General features: G+C 40.3%; 1 protein-coding gene across 1 annotated transcript in view; it reads right to left on the bottom strand.

The window, feature by feature from the left end:
- CNTNAP4 (contactin associated protein family member 4) overlaps positions 1-13,958 on the bottom strand; it is a 242,690-nt gene that overhangs the window by 179,931 nt on the left and 48,801 nt on the right. The gene's annotated exons all lie outside the window — the stretch shown is intronic.

The following is a 13,958-nucleotide window of genomic DNA, read 5'->3' as shown; positions in this document are numbered from 1 at the left end:
AGGCAATGGGAAAAATTATTAGTGGTACTTGTGCCCAAGACAGTCTTAATGTTCCCTCAGCTTGACTAAATGTTAGACAGGTTTCTTCCTGACTACAGGTCTCTGACCTCCCTTTTTTAGAGCATTTAATTTAAGCAACTTGCTATTGTAAATTATTTATCTGTCCCCTTGAGATATAAATCTTCATTAAGCAGCTTTCCAGTTTTACAATTCAAGAATGTCTTTCCCAAGGACCTGAGAGTCAGCCCTTTGAAATGAATCATCAGGAACACAGAGCCCCGGTCTCCCAGTCTCTGTGGGAGGGGAGGAGCCTGCCGCCCATAAGCACCAACTAGCAAACATAAAGGGCCTAACCAACCTGACCAATTTCCCTCCCCCCTCCCCCGCCCCCCCCCCCCCTACACACACAATGCTCTCTAGTACTTTTCCACTAGCTCAACCAAGGGCTCAAAAACTTCCCCACCTTTTGTTTCAAAGAATTGAGTTCAATCTCTTCCTATAGCCAGTCTTGACCCCCTCTATTAGTCTTTTTTTAAAAATATATTTTATTGATTTTTTTACTGAGAGGAAGGGAGAGAGATAGAGTGTTGAGTTAGAAACATCGATGAGAGAGAAACATCGAAACATCGATCAGCTGCCTCCTGCACACGCCCCCACTGGGGATATGCCCGCAACCAAGGTACATGCCCTTGACAGGAATCGAACCTGGGACCCTTCAGTCCGCAGGCCGATGCTCTATCCACTGAGCCCAACTGGTCAGGGCCCCTCTATTAGTCTTGAATTAAGTCTTTCCTGTATGTTTAACCCAATCCAGTGGGGTTTTTCTTTGTCAGGAGATATTTTTTATGGAAATAATGTGTTTTCACCCTGGCTGGGTAGTTCAGTTGGTTGGAGTCTCATTCTGATGTGCCAAGGTTAAGGGTTTGATCCCCAGTCAGGGCACATACAAGAATCAACCAACAAGATGCATAAATAAATGGAACAACAAATTTTCTCTCTCTCTCTCTCTCTCTCTCTCTCTCTCTCTCTCTCTCTCTCTCTCTTTCAAATTAATAAATATGATTTTTTAAAAATTAAAAGAACAATGTGTTTGTCATTTCCTACCTATAAAATCATGTTCCCCAGAAGCCATTCCACATGGCAGTGAAAGTACAAAGATGACTGCACCTCTGCTCTGCCTATTGATCAAAAGAATGTCACAGCCAGTTTCAGGAAAGCTGAATAGTGACAAGAAGTGTCATGGGGCCCAGCCAGCAAAGGGCGATGGCCTACACCAAAAGGACAGTCTAAGGAACAGACTGGCCACTAAATTTGGCAATGCATACCAACAAACATCCAGGGTGAGCACCACCGCAACCACACCCAGCAGATACTACTGACCTGGACATGGGATCCAACCAATGGTCTCGCAGTGGACACCAGTGCATGAACCCACATGCACCAGGGGAGCCCCACCCAACCGAGCCATGGTGTCATCTGAGTTCCTCGTGTTTCTACTGCCATTTTGGAAAGGAGCAGAGGAAAGATTAGAAAATCAGAAAGTTTGAGAATTTCCCTGGAAAATAAGGACACAACTAAAGGTGGCTATTTTACCAGCAGAGGTGCAGGGGCTTGAAGTGATCTGACATGTGGGCACATACAGGAAATAGTCTCTGGAGTGAAGGACAAATGGGATCACCTTTAATTTTTACAATACTCACAGCTGCTAAAGTTTGGACAATATTGAAAAATGCATGGTGTTTCCATGATATTCCTCAACTACTAACATAACCTACAGACTCATAGATTTAAACTGGCCTGGGAAAGGATTAATTGATGGTGTGTGCCCAACATCCCAAACACTGCTAATTATGCATTTTATATAAATTATTATTTTATAAAACTACATGAGGATTGTCAAGAACAAGGTTATTTGCATGTATATATAGGTAGTCAACCAGAATTGACACACCTATTTCATTCAAAAAATATTCCACCCTATGCATAATACTGATACAGCCATTTTAGCACTCTACAGCAGAGCCACTAAGCATTCATTGGACATAACAATTATTTTTGGTACAACCTGAAAATACACACACACAAACACACACACACACACAATCCACTGGCTTTAACAGATATAATGTTTTACAATAGCATCATGGAGTAGGTTACAAATAGAACTTAGTGTCTGAAGCCAGCAGGTACAATATTCTCCTTGCACACACTCAATTCTAGAAATGCTCGGATTGCAGACCCTTTAGCTACACAAATGAATTGCTTCCTCTGACATCCAAGCCCCCTAGGCAGCCCCATCTGGCTCTTAGCCTATGTAAAAATATAGAGGAGCACACAAGAGTTATGGTTTTATTAAAACCATAGAGGAAAATATGCTCTTATGTGATTTGTGTCAAAATTATAATACATCACCATTAATTTTACCAGTGACTGACATCCATCTACATTTTTTTAAATTATCAATTACTGCATGTGTTTTAAATGATTTCTTTACTTTGGTATGTAAGACAAATCAAGTTTCAATGTATTTGATTTTGGGATATTATCTTATGCCAAAATAGAAACTAGATACAAATGTAACAAACCACTGCTGGGTGATTTTTCTAATCAAGACACTTATTGATCAATCTGATTTAAACCTATACTTACAAACTTGTAATTTTATCATTGCTTCTCCTAAACCGAGAAATAAATACCTTCTAAAATTATATACCACTAACTACTCTGTATTAAAAAGAGTAGGCAACTATTTCCCTGCCTCCACCAACATAAATATCAGCTCATTTTGAGGGAGCATGATGGAGCCTGTCGTGATGTGAAAGGTAGGAAGTACAGGCTGAAAGGGGGGAAAAAAATCTCATTTTGCTCTGTTTATCTCTCTCCTATTTCTATTTGTAATGTATAATGGAAAGTTCTAAATTGTCCTTTTTGATAAAAAGAAAGTCTCACAAAGCAACCTCATTTCCACTCAAACCAATGAGGCCTTTCACACAATTGTCAGGCCACCTATCATAGTCCGGAGTTCTCAGTGTATATTGATCCACTGAGTCATAATAAAGTAGTGCTTCCAGCTGGGAATGAGAGTTAATGCAAACATTTTCTGGATCAGAAAAGACGGACAAAGAAATAGGTCTGCTTCTGCCCAGCCAATTTCAAACTGCTCCTGGCACTACTGAGAATCTCACCCACACCCCTGCGCTTTCCCACACACTGTTCCCACAGAGAAGGAGGTGGCGCCTGAAAAACAGCATCTGAGCAGACGCGGCACGGTGCACAGTAGCTGCAGTAATTACAAAGAGCAAATTCTTGTGATACCCAAAATGAAGAATCGATTACTGGCACTGATTATTGTGTTGCAATTCTTACTGCTTTATTATATTCTTTTTCTGAAAACAGAATGAAGGTCAATTTGTTGTTGCTATTGGGTATTTGGCATTATAATTTTGAAAACTAGCACAAGAGAGAAAAACATTTTTTAAATTGTAATAAAAATAAATAACCAAAGGGGGAGGGGAGAAAATTTTGGAGGTGATGAATAAGTATATGGCCTTAATTAGAGCAATGGTTCCATCACTCATCAATTTGTGTACATTAACTATGTACAGATTTCTGTCTATCAATTGTCAGGGAGAGAGAAATGTCCCCTCTACAAACAGTTGAGTTCTTGTGGGTGGACTAAAAATATAATTGACCAGATTAACAGGAGAGGAAAAACAACAATTTAATTTGTGCACACAGGAGATCATAAACAATGCTCCAAGATATGAAAGAAGCAGTCAGCTTTTTATGCTTTCTGACAAAGAAACAACAAATGTGTGAAGAATTGGCAGGACAAAGAAACTTACATTTGGGTGCTCATTAGGGAGGAATCGAAGCAAAGTTTGGGCTTTGGTAGAAAATTAGTAAAAAAAAAATAATAATAAGGTGTGTTTATACACGTTTCTGGGCCTTGAATTCCCCGGCTGGCGATAAGGATGTCTCCCTCATTAGCCTGCAGGTGCAGAGAGGGCACCTTTCACACAGGAGATTTATCTCCCGCTTTCAGGAGGACAGAGAGTCAGAGGGTCAGAGTGTTCTTCTTGCACTGGCTGTCACTTAAGTAACTTTAATTCAAAATAATCAATATGCCATTGTGGGACATTTGGGGGAGGCCTGCCCTGGGCCCTGACACAGTCATACTTCAATACAGTGTGTGTTTTTTAAATTAGCAATTTGTAACTTTAGGAAATATGAAAGTAATATTTCCAGAGTCAGCGAAGCTCAATAGTCAAACATAATGTCATAATGTCAAGAGCTTTATATTTTTGTTTAAAGGCACCACTTTTTTCTCTTCAACAGATGCGTAACTGAGTAGACGAATATTGTGTTGTGTTATACACCCTTCATAAAATGTCTAAAGTCTATCATCTCTGCACAATTATATGCAAGGCTGGACCCAAATTTCCAAGCCTTTTATGCTCCTCAACATAAAAATAGGAGGATAATATGATGATATGGGCATTACATGGAATTCCCAGGTGATCTACAAGTAGAGTTTTCATAATGAAGTTATAACTTTCATGATTCTTGAGAGATGGTGCTTTAATTAAAAACAAAAACAAGCCCAGCTGGTGTGGTTCAATGGTTGAGCATCAACCTATGAACCAGAAGGTCATGGTTCAATTCCTGGTCAGGGCACATGCCCAGGGTTGCGGGTTCAATCCTTAGAAGGAGGCATGCAGGAGGCAGCCAATCAATGATTCTCTCTCATCATTGATGTTTCTATTTCTCTCTCCTTCTCCCTTCCTCTATGAAATCAATAAAAATATATATTTTAAAATATAAAAAATAAATTAACAACAAAAAAACACAAAGCTTTTTGCTTTGCCATGCTGACATCCTGTACCTTTGGATATCCATCTGGCTCAATAAATGAACAGAGAAAAAAGCATCAGGAAATGTTTCTAGATCAGAAGTCATGATCGAAAATCTGTCACTGAGAGCAAGTCTCTCCTTTAGCTCCATGTGACACTGCAAATTCTCATTTGTTTGTTTTTCTCAACCTCTCTGGCCAGCCCTTTTCAACATCTTTCACAGAGCTCCCTTTCTCTGCTTTTGTTTAAAAGCTAACACAACTCTCTTCTCCTTTTACTTTAGAGTCTCAGTGGACTGTGTTTATCTTGCCTGTAGCTGCAATGATTAGTTTTTGTTTTTGGATGATGAAGCCTGAATCTTTATTTTTAGCTCTGACTTCCCTTTGAAGTCTGTATTCCAAATTCTGAACACTGCCTATAGATCTATTCATGGATGCTCTCTCTCTCTATATATATATATCAAATTCAATATTCCAAAAATGGACGCCCTCCCTCCTGTGAAAACCAGATGGCCACATCTTCCTATCTTCTACTCAATCAGACTAAAATCTTGGGATCATTTCTAATTAAATAAATAATTGAGGAATAAATATAGAGATTTCTAAATGTATAGAAGTTGCCAAACCTGGTCCATATTGCCTCCGAAGTGATTTTCATTGTCACCTTAGCCTTTTCATTATCTGCACTTTACATTTCAACCACTCAGTTATAAAATGATTTCCTGTGTTTACTTGCAGGTTGCTGGCGATATCATTTTGAATTGAGTAAATGAAAGAATGAAAAGACATGACAGATGATGGCATCTGAGACATCTCAGTGGGGGAGAACTGGCAGGACCTGGTGACCTGTGGTGACCCTCAGATATTAGGTGCAAGGAGGACAAGGAGGAGGCAGAGGGCAAAGTCAAGGCTGAGGACTTGGAAAGCTTTCTGGATGGTGGTGCTGAGAGTAAGGAATGATTAGTGGAAGGGATATTTGAAAGATGTAAAACTGAAGGAATAGGAGTCCGGAGGAAGTCCAAAGAATTAGGCTGCTGTGGAATGACTCATTTTAGACCTGGGGCAGCTCTTCTAGGATGAGGAGAATGAAGCAAGGCCAGTGAGGTCTGAATAAGTTTATAGGGTTTGGAGAAGAAGACAGGAAATGGTTTTCCTGCCTGTGGCCTACCTTTTCTAGAAATCTTCAATATATGTCTCTAAAATAACTAATCTGTTTTTAAGCCATTGTTCCCAGAGTTGTTTTGCTATTACCAAACAACTAGGTCAAACAACTTTTGTTCTCCTGGTAACAAAAAGGCACCTTTTTTTGGAACAACATTAATACAACTTCAATCTGGCATAGGAGCTTCAGAAAACCATACAATTGGCTATGAAGTCTATTGTCATTCTCCACAATTTCATTTCAATTGTATATACTCCTGTCTCTTACTCAACCAGGACTTTCTCTCCTCCACCTCTCAACTGCAGCTCAAATGCTACCTCTCTCGCAACCTAGCTTGTTACATATAAGAACTTTGTAATATAAGGGAACTGAGTTGATTTATGTTCATTAAATTTATAAGTAAGAATAAAATCCAAATTAGAATACCATTGTCACATTTGAATCCACCCTGGTAAAATTTTTTGTGGTCAGACATAAAAGTGAGACTTGCTGTTGGGTGAACTGCTATTGTTCTAAGACAGTCACACACAGAACAATTGAAGTAAATTAGGTAGATTCTGAGATGACTTCAGAAGGTCAAAGGGCTGTAAGCGTTTATCTAGTTTTCTGGTAACAAAATGACAGACTTTTTTATGAGAAAATTGACATTTCAAAGGATCTTAAACTCTCTTTTCACCATTTCTTTTATTAGAAACATTCTGATTAATTCCCATCAATCTTTTTTTGGAGTATCTGAAATGTGCCTTGAATTCCAATGAACCAGTGAATATTGGCTGAATATTGATTTAATAAAGTGTCTTATATGATTAAATATCTTAAAATTTAAATTATTCTGGTTTATATATAGTTTACAAAGTAGTTACATTTTGTTTTTGAACAATCTAAACACTATTAAACTCTCCTCACATCTTTTCAAAATAGAAAAGAGGCAGAAATGAGATGTTTCTAATTCTTAATAAAAATTATGGAAACAAAAGAAACTAGAAAGTTATATCACCTTCTTTAAAATCTCTAAATGCCATCTCTCATGGCAAAGAATACAGTTACATTGACTGGTTCTGATTTTTAGTACTAAATCACACACAAACTTTTCAAACAGAGAAAACTATACAAGGAACTATTGCCACATTCTGATCACCAGCATTAATAACCACAAGTACATCCTAAAACCATGACCTAAAATGTCTCAGTATATCCATAACCCAAAGCAGTGGTAAGAAGGACTCTGGACCTGCCAGCTCTCAATAGAAACCACTATGTATTCTACAATGTACTAAGTGCTTCACTGCCCTAATTCATATGATTCTCACAATAAGCCTATGGGATGGAAATTATTATTTTGGGGGCCCATTGTAGACATAAACAGACAGAGGCAAAGGAAGCTAGAGTCACTTGTGAAAGGGCACAGAGCTGCAGTAAAATCAGGCAAAATCTAAACACAATCTGACTCCAGAGCGTGTTTTTAACATGCAGTGTGGCTTCACCATCACTGCAGTTTATCTTTTATGAAAGAGCAAGCCGACACATAGCAGATGATGCATATTATCTGAGGAACTGAGGAACCAAAACAGAGCACACACTAAGGAAGTTTGGGGTTGCGGAGTGTGCTGCTAGCTGAGTGATTAGGGAAACAGATATTATATGTATGTTCTGGGGTAGGATTGTGAAAGGTCAAAATAAAGGGTTGGAGTCTTTGAAGCAGAGGACTGATGTAGAGCAGACAAATGCGAGGCCCATTTTTCAGGATGGCAGTAATTGGACTGAAGGGAGGGAGGGGGCATGCAGAGGGCAGTGATCATTAAGGCAAGAAAGGAGAATGGAGCCAGGCTGTAGAAAGTCTTCCTTTAAAGCTAAGGAGACAACTGCTGAACTTTTAGCATCTAAGGACATCTTAGGGTGTGCTTTCTGTTTGGCACACATGTGTATCACAAATTTTAGGGTAAGGTAATTTTAAAAAGAGACCATCCACAATTTTAAATGTACACAACACACAACATTTAAGATCACTAATACTAAATGTTTTTATTGATATTACAAGAAGATCGTATTTGCGATCTTTTGCCAAGCTCTACCCGGCTTGAGGATGGATAGTTTGATCTGTATGGGTAGCTTCCACAGCCAATTGGTTTAACTTCTCACTTTTCATATATACTAAATAAAAAACCTTAGCTCACATCTATATGTCATGGAGAAAAACAGAAGATGGGCATCGTGAATATGCAAAATAATGTGTGTGTGTGTGTGTGTGTGTGTATATATATATATATATATATATATATATATATATATATATGTCTCAAATAATCAAATCCTGGAAACATGTCTAACTCTTTTGGTTTGAGTAGTTAGATTTTAGGTTTTTGAATAATCTCAACACGATAAACAAACTCTCCTCACATCTTTTCAAAACAGAAAAAAAGCAGAAATGAGATTTTAAAATGCCTTAGTCTAATTTTTACATCACAGCCCAATTTTTAAAAGAAATTACAGTATCTTTTCCCAACATCATTATTTTTTGTCTCATAAGAGATAAGTTCAGGTAGGTAGTGGTATGCTGGTAAGTTTTTAATAAGTTGTTCTCTGGGGAGTGGGGGGGAGAAGTCCTGCTTTGATAGCATTTGTCAATTCCTGTGGTGTAAATACTCCCTCCATGACTGATTTCAAGCTCCCGACCTGATAATTCTGAATTGGAAGAGCTGCTCACAGTGGGCTCTCATGAGCCAGCAGGTTATTAATCGTATCTCAGATAAGCTTCTTTAGCAAAGCGGTTGGAATCATATTGCAGTTATGAATTTCTCAGTTACAGCCTCAGGTGTGAAAAATGCATTTTTTTCCTAACCCAATCTAATTTTCTCCCTCGAGCTCCTATTCTGTCTGATGTAGAAAATCAATCTAATTGTTTCAGAGGAACTCAGTCCAGTTCACGGATTACTCAGGCAATTCAGGATTAAATGTCTGTCACCTTCAGCTTCAAAGTGCTTGCAGGAACCTCCCTCCCTCCTGCTGGCCCTGGAGTTAGTCCTGGTGCCGGGCAGGGGAGGACCCCCTGCCTGGTCTTCTACATGGGCTGTGAACGATCCCAACATCCAAGCAGCTTCCGCTGTGTTCCCTGGTGATCTGTCACAGGTAGGCTGCACCCTGCCTTATCACAACATCCTGATGTTCTTCCCTCCAACCAAGGTATGACACGCCCACACCACCCCTTCATTCCTGAACGTCTGCATCCCTTGTTGGTGCCCACAGTGGCTCCTGGTCTTCCTCACATTCTAGGGCTGATATGGGGTCTCTGCCACACCTCCGTTTCTGCATGGCAGCAACGGAATGACTTAGCGACTTCTCTTGGTGGAGGGGAATCTCCTCTTCAAGCACCTGCTCTGAGCACCCTTTCACATTCAGATCACTGACCAAGAATGAAGGGCTCTGTAAAGCTACCTGTTATGGACTTAGTTGGAGGATAGGACTGCAGGGACAATGAGTCTCCACATGTGCTTGCTCGTGTCTAACCCTCTTCCTTCCTTTCCAAACCCTCCTTCAGGCTGGCCATCTCCCCCTTTAGACCTAAAAGGTACCCTTTTTGTTCCCAAACTGTATAGTGACCCCTCTCCCTTAAACACTGGGTGGTGTGTGACTCTCTGAGCCAGGAAGGGAGATGAAGGACAAGTGTGGAGATCATGCCCATTTCTAGTCCTCAACTTATCCCACATATACTAGTAGAAGTAGCCTCTCGGGGCATTATTATTGTCATTAAAAATGTCTATTTCATCTTGAGTAGAGGAGTTTATGTTATAACCTTTCTCAACATCAGCCAGCACATTTTAATTCAAAAAAAGCAGAACCTACTGCCCAGTTTTTGAACTCTTGACAATGACCACAGTTTGGTAAGACTGTGATTCGGAGACATTTCACTGACTGCCAACTCTCCCCTGGGAACAAAGCTCCCGCCGTCTATCCACTGTCGCCTCAGACCAGGTGCTCAGCATTTCCCAGCCTGCAAGTGGCTCACCAAATGAGCCACAACACAAGGGAGGAGTTTTCTCCTGCCGTATGGTTCACCAAGGCAAATCACAGTGAAAGCAAGAGCAGAATTAAAACTCAGAAATCAAAGTAGTTCCTCCACTGAAGAAAACAGGAGTCTACTAGCATCTTCTCATAATATTTAACCCTCCATATTCTGAGCCACTAAAAAATAGTTCATGATAGTGTCTTGAAAGAGGAATTTTATAGACAGCTTGTTCTACTTTGCTCCGCAAGATTATTGTCAGTAATGAGATGTTTTTGCTATTAGGAGTATAACTTTGATGCATGTGTTGCTCTATTCTTTTCCTTTATAGAAAAAAGTCATAGCATTTGCATTAGAAATCACTGGTTTAGTTCCTTTTTATAATTTGTAACTATTGATATACTCTGTTGAGACAGCATTCTCCTGGTTTCCTTTAGCTCTTTGAGCATATTTTACAGAGTTGATTTAAAATCTTTGTCTAGTAGGTCCAATGTCTTTGCTTTGTCTAGCCAGCACTTACCTTGTTAGATGCTTACATGAAATCACCACATTCAAATATTCACATATCCTTGTGCATATGTTTTATTCTTCATACTAAAATCAGTCACTCCTTATGTTATGACATGTTCTGAACTTCTATTTCTTACATGTTTATTTCCTTTTTTCAGTTGATTTTAGAGGAAGGGAGAGAAACATCGATGTGAGAGAGAAACATCAGTTGATTACCTCCCACACACGCCTGACCTAGATTGAACCGCAGCCCAGGTATGTGCTCTGACTGAGAAATAAACCCACTACTTGCCACCTTTTGGTGTACAGGGCAACACTCCAACCAACTGAGCCACACTGGCCAAGGCACACGTTTATTTCTTTTATGCTCTTATGCATCAATGATGCATCAACCTTTATAGATTTTTTACTAATCATGGAATTAATATGATGTAGTACTAACAGGAAAAGAACAAGTCTAATAAATATCAGTAATAGCTATGCTCTGTTAGTAAATGGGAGGCAATCCATAAATTATAATTTAGTTTCTGAAAGTTTGTGATTTTTTTCTTCCTTTTTCCCTTGAGGTTAACAAATTATCTGCTCAACCACTGCAGAATATTAGCTGGACTTAGAAAGCACATTCAGAAACACCTATATATGCAATAGAGGTGGGGGCTGAGAGTCTTAAGCAGATACAAAACAAGGTCAAAACTGCACTTTAAATTTTTTAAAAATTAAAATACAGTTGACATACAATATTATATTAGTTTCAGGTGTACAACTAAAATTGACTCTTCTTGAGGAAAGCTTCAAAATTGCATGACCAGTTAGGGGTATATTAAAATAACATTGTTTAGAAATCAAAGAATTGCCCTGACCAGTGTATTCAGTGGTTAGAGTATCAGGCCGTATAGCAAAGGATCACAGATTTGATTCTAGGTCAGGGGCACCTCTGGCCCCAGTTGGGGTGCATTTAGGAAGCAACCACTCAATGTGTCTCTCTCACATTGATGTTTCTCTCTCTTACTCTCTCTCACTCCCTCAATCCCTTCCATTCTGTCAAGAAATCAAAGAACTGCATTAGAAGGTAGCAATGAAAACAAAACCAAAAAAGAAGGAGGGAGGGAGGGAAGGAGGGAGGGAGGGAGGGAGGGAGGGAGGGAGGGAGGGAGAGAGAGAGAGAGAGAGAGAGAGAGAGAGAGAGAGAGAGAAGAAAGAGAGAGAGAAGACAGGCCGCAAGCCAGGAATGCACAGAATTTATCATCTTCAGGAAGAAGGACAGAAGAGAAATAAAAAGTGATTCTATTAATTTAAGTCATGGTGATTAAGATAACCACCAGGAACCAGAAAAGAAAAATCATTACAGGTAGAAGCTGGTTTGGATATGCTGAGCTTGTTAGTGAAGACATCTCGCAGGCAGCTGGGAAATTCCAGCAGGCAATTGAAAATAAAGGAAGGAGACTGTTAGATGTGCTCGTCTCCAGCACCGATGTAGGAGGTGTCCGCACAGGCCTTCTCTTGAGGCCCTGGCAGTGGAGAGGCCACTCAGGGAGGGCATACACAATGGAGGAGGCTTTGGAAAAATCCTTGTAAACAGTCTCATTTTGGCAAGTCTGACCTTGCTTTTCATTTTTATACTGTCAGGTATTTTTATATTGTCTATTAAGTCAGTTATATTTTATATGGTCAATTTCATAGTCAATTTTACATGTGTCCCTTTTATTTTCTATTTTTAATATTCATTATATGTCAATTGTTTAAAGGGATAAAAAAAGATAAGAGAAAAATAATAAATAACACTCAAAATACTTAAATGTGGTTTTAGGCTCGCTTTCTACTTAAGTTATTAGAACCATAAGGCCCTGACAATTCCCACTAAGGGAGAAAATCTGATATAAAGTCCTATTTGAGAAGAAACACAGAGAAGCCCTTATAAAATCATGATAAAATCATGTAATTTGTCAACATAAAAGATGGAATTTCATCTACAGAGCAGCCTTCAAAAAGATTACGGATAAAAATTATATAAGATAATTTATGGGGAAAATATTTTAATTTACAGAACTATTAGATAGATGGATAGATAAGTTATATATATATATATATATATATATATATATATATATATATATATGAAGTGACATTAGCAAGATGGCAGAATAGGAGGTCTCCAGCGCACATCCCCTTTAACAACAATTTGGCAGCCATCCATGGACAAAATTCCCCTTGTGGGAGCACTGGGATCCAACCTCATGTCAGAAGCAGTCCTGCCTCTCATGGACCCACAAGGGGACAGCCCTGACTGTGCCCCTGGCGGCAGGCCCACCCATTTTGGTCCAAGCTATGGTCCAAAGGTAGCTCTGCCCTCCCAGAGACCAGGCAGGAGACACACCTACCCATGTCCCTATGGCAGACCAGCCGACCTCAGTCCAACTGCAGATCGTGAAGCGGCCCCATAACCTGGCCCCAGGCCTTCACAGCTGTCACCAGGGAGCAGTCCTGCTGGGAGACAAGCCAGTTGCTACGCCCAGAAGTAGGCCCTCTAGCCTGGTCTGACTGTGCCTATTGAAGTGGTCTTGTAACCCGGCTCTAGCTCCTCTCAGCTGAGGTCTAGGAGCAGCCCTGCCCACTCGGGACAGGGAGGGAGACACCTCCACCTGTGCCTACTTTGATCCAAATGCAGACCCTGAAGTGGCCCTGTGACCTGGCTCCAGCTCCTCTCAGCCACAGTCCAGGCGTTGTCCTGCCCGAGCAGTTACCCAGCAGGAGTCACATTCCTTCAGGCCCCTAAGGCAGGCCTGCTGACCTGGGTTTGACTATAAACCTTGAAGCAGCCTTGTGACCCGTCTCCAGCCCTGCCCTGCCTCAGTCAGGGGATAGTCAGCCCACCCAGGGACCTGCAGGAGGCACACCCACCCATGCCCCCAGACGCAGGACCCTGAAGCGACCCTGTGAGTTGGTTCCAGGCCCTCTCGAACAGAGTATGAGGCCAATCCTACCTTCCCAGGGACTGCCCAGTGGTGCTCCTTCACATGCAGAGACAATAATGCAAGGTCACACAGATCACCAAAAATCAGGCAAGCATGACACCAAAGGACATTAATACACTTCCAGCCACAAAGAAATGAAGGCCTTTGAATTGCCTAACAAATAATTCAAGATAATCATCTTAAAGAAGCTCCATGAGATACAGAAGAACACAGACAAATAAAATCATGATAAAATTAGGGGGCAGGGGGAAGTATGAATAAAATGAGCAGTTTAACACTTCTGAGAAGCCTTATAAGATGCATCTCAGAACTTTCTATCCTAAGGACAAAAAGGGAACATTTTATCCATCAGTTTTCATCCTCTATGGCAGTGGTTCTCAACCTTCCTAATGCCGCGACCCTTTAATACAGTTCTTCATGTTGTGGTGACCCCCCAACCATAAAATTATTTTCGTTGCTACT

The sequence above is a fragment of the Myotis nattereri genome, assembly GCF_964212035.1.
Source record: "Myotis nattereri genome assembly, chromosome: 15".
NCBI lineage: Eukaryota > Metazoa > Chordata > Mammalia > Chiroptera > Vespertilionidae > Myotis > Myotis nattereri.
Note: the sequence above shows the minus strand (reverse complement) of the source record. Positions and strands in the feature narration are given on the sequence as shown.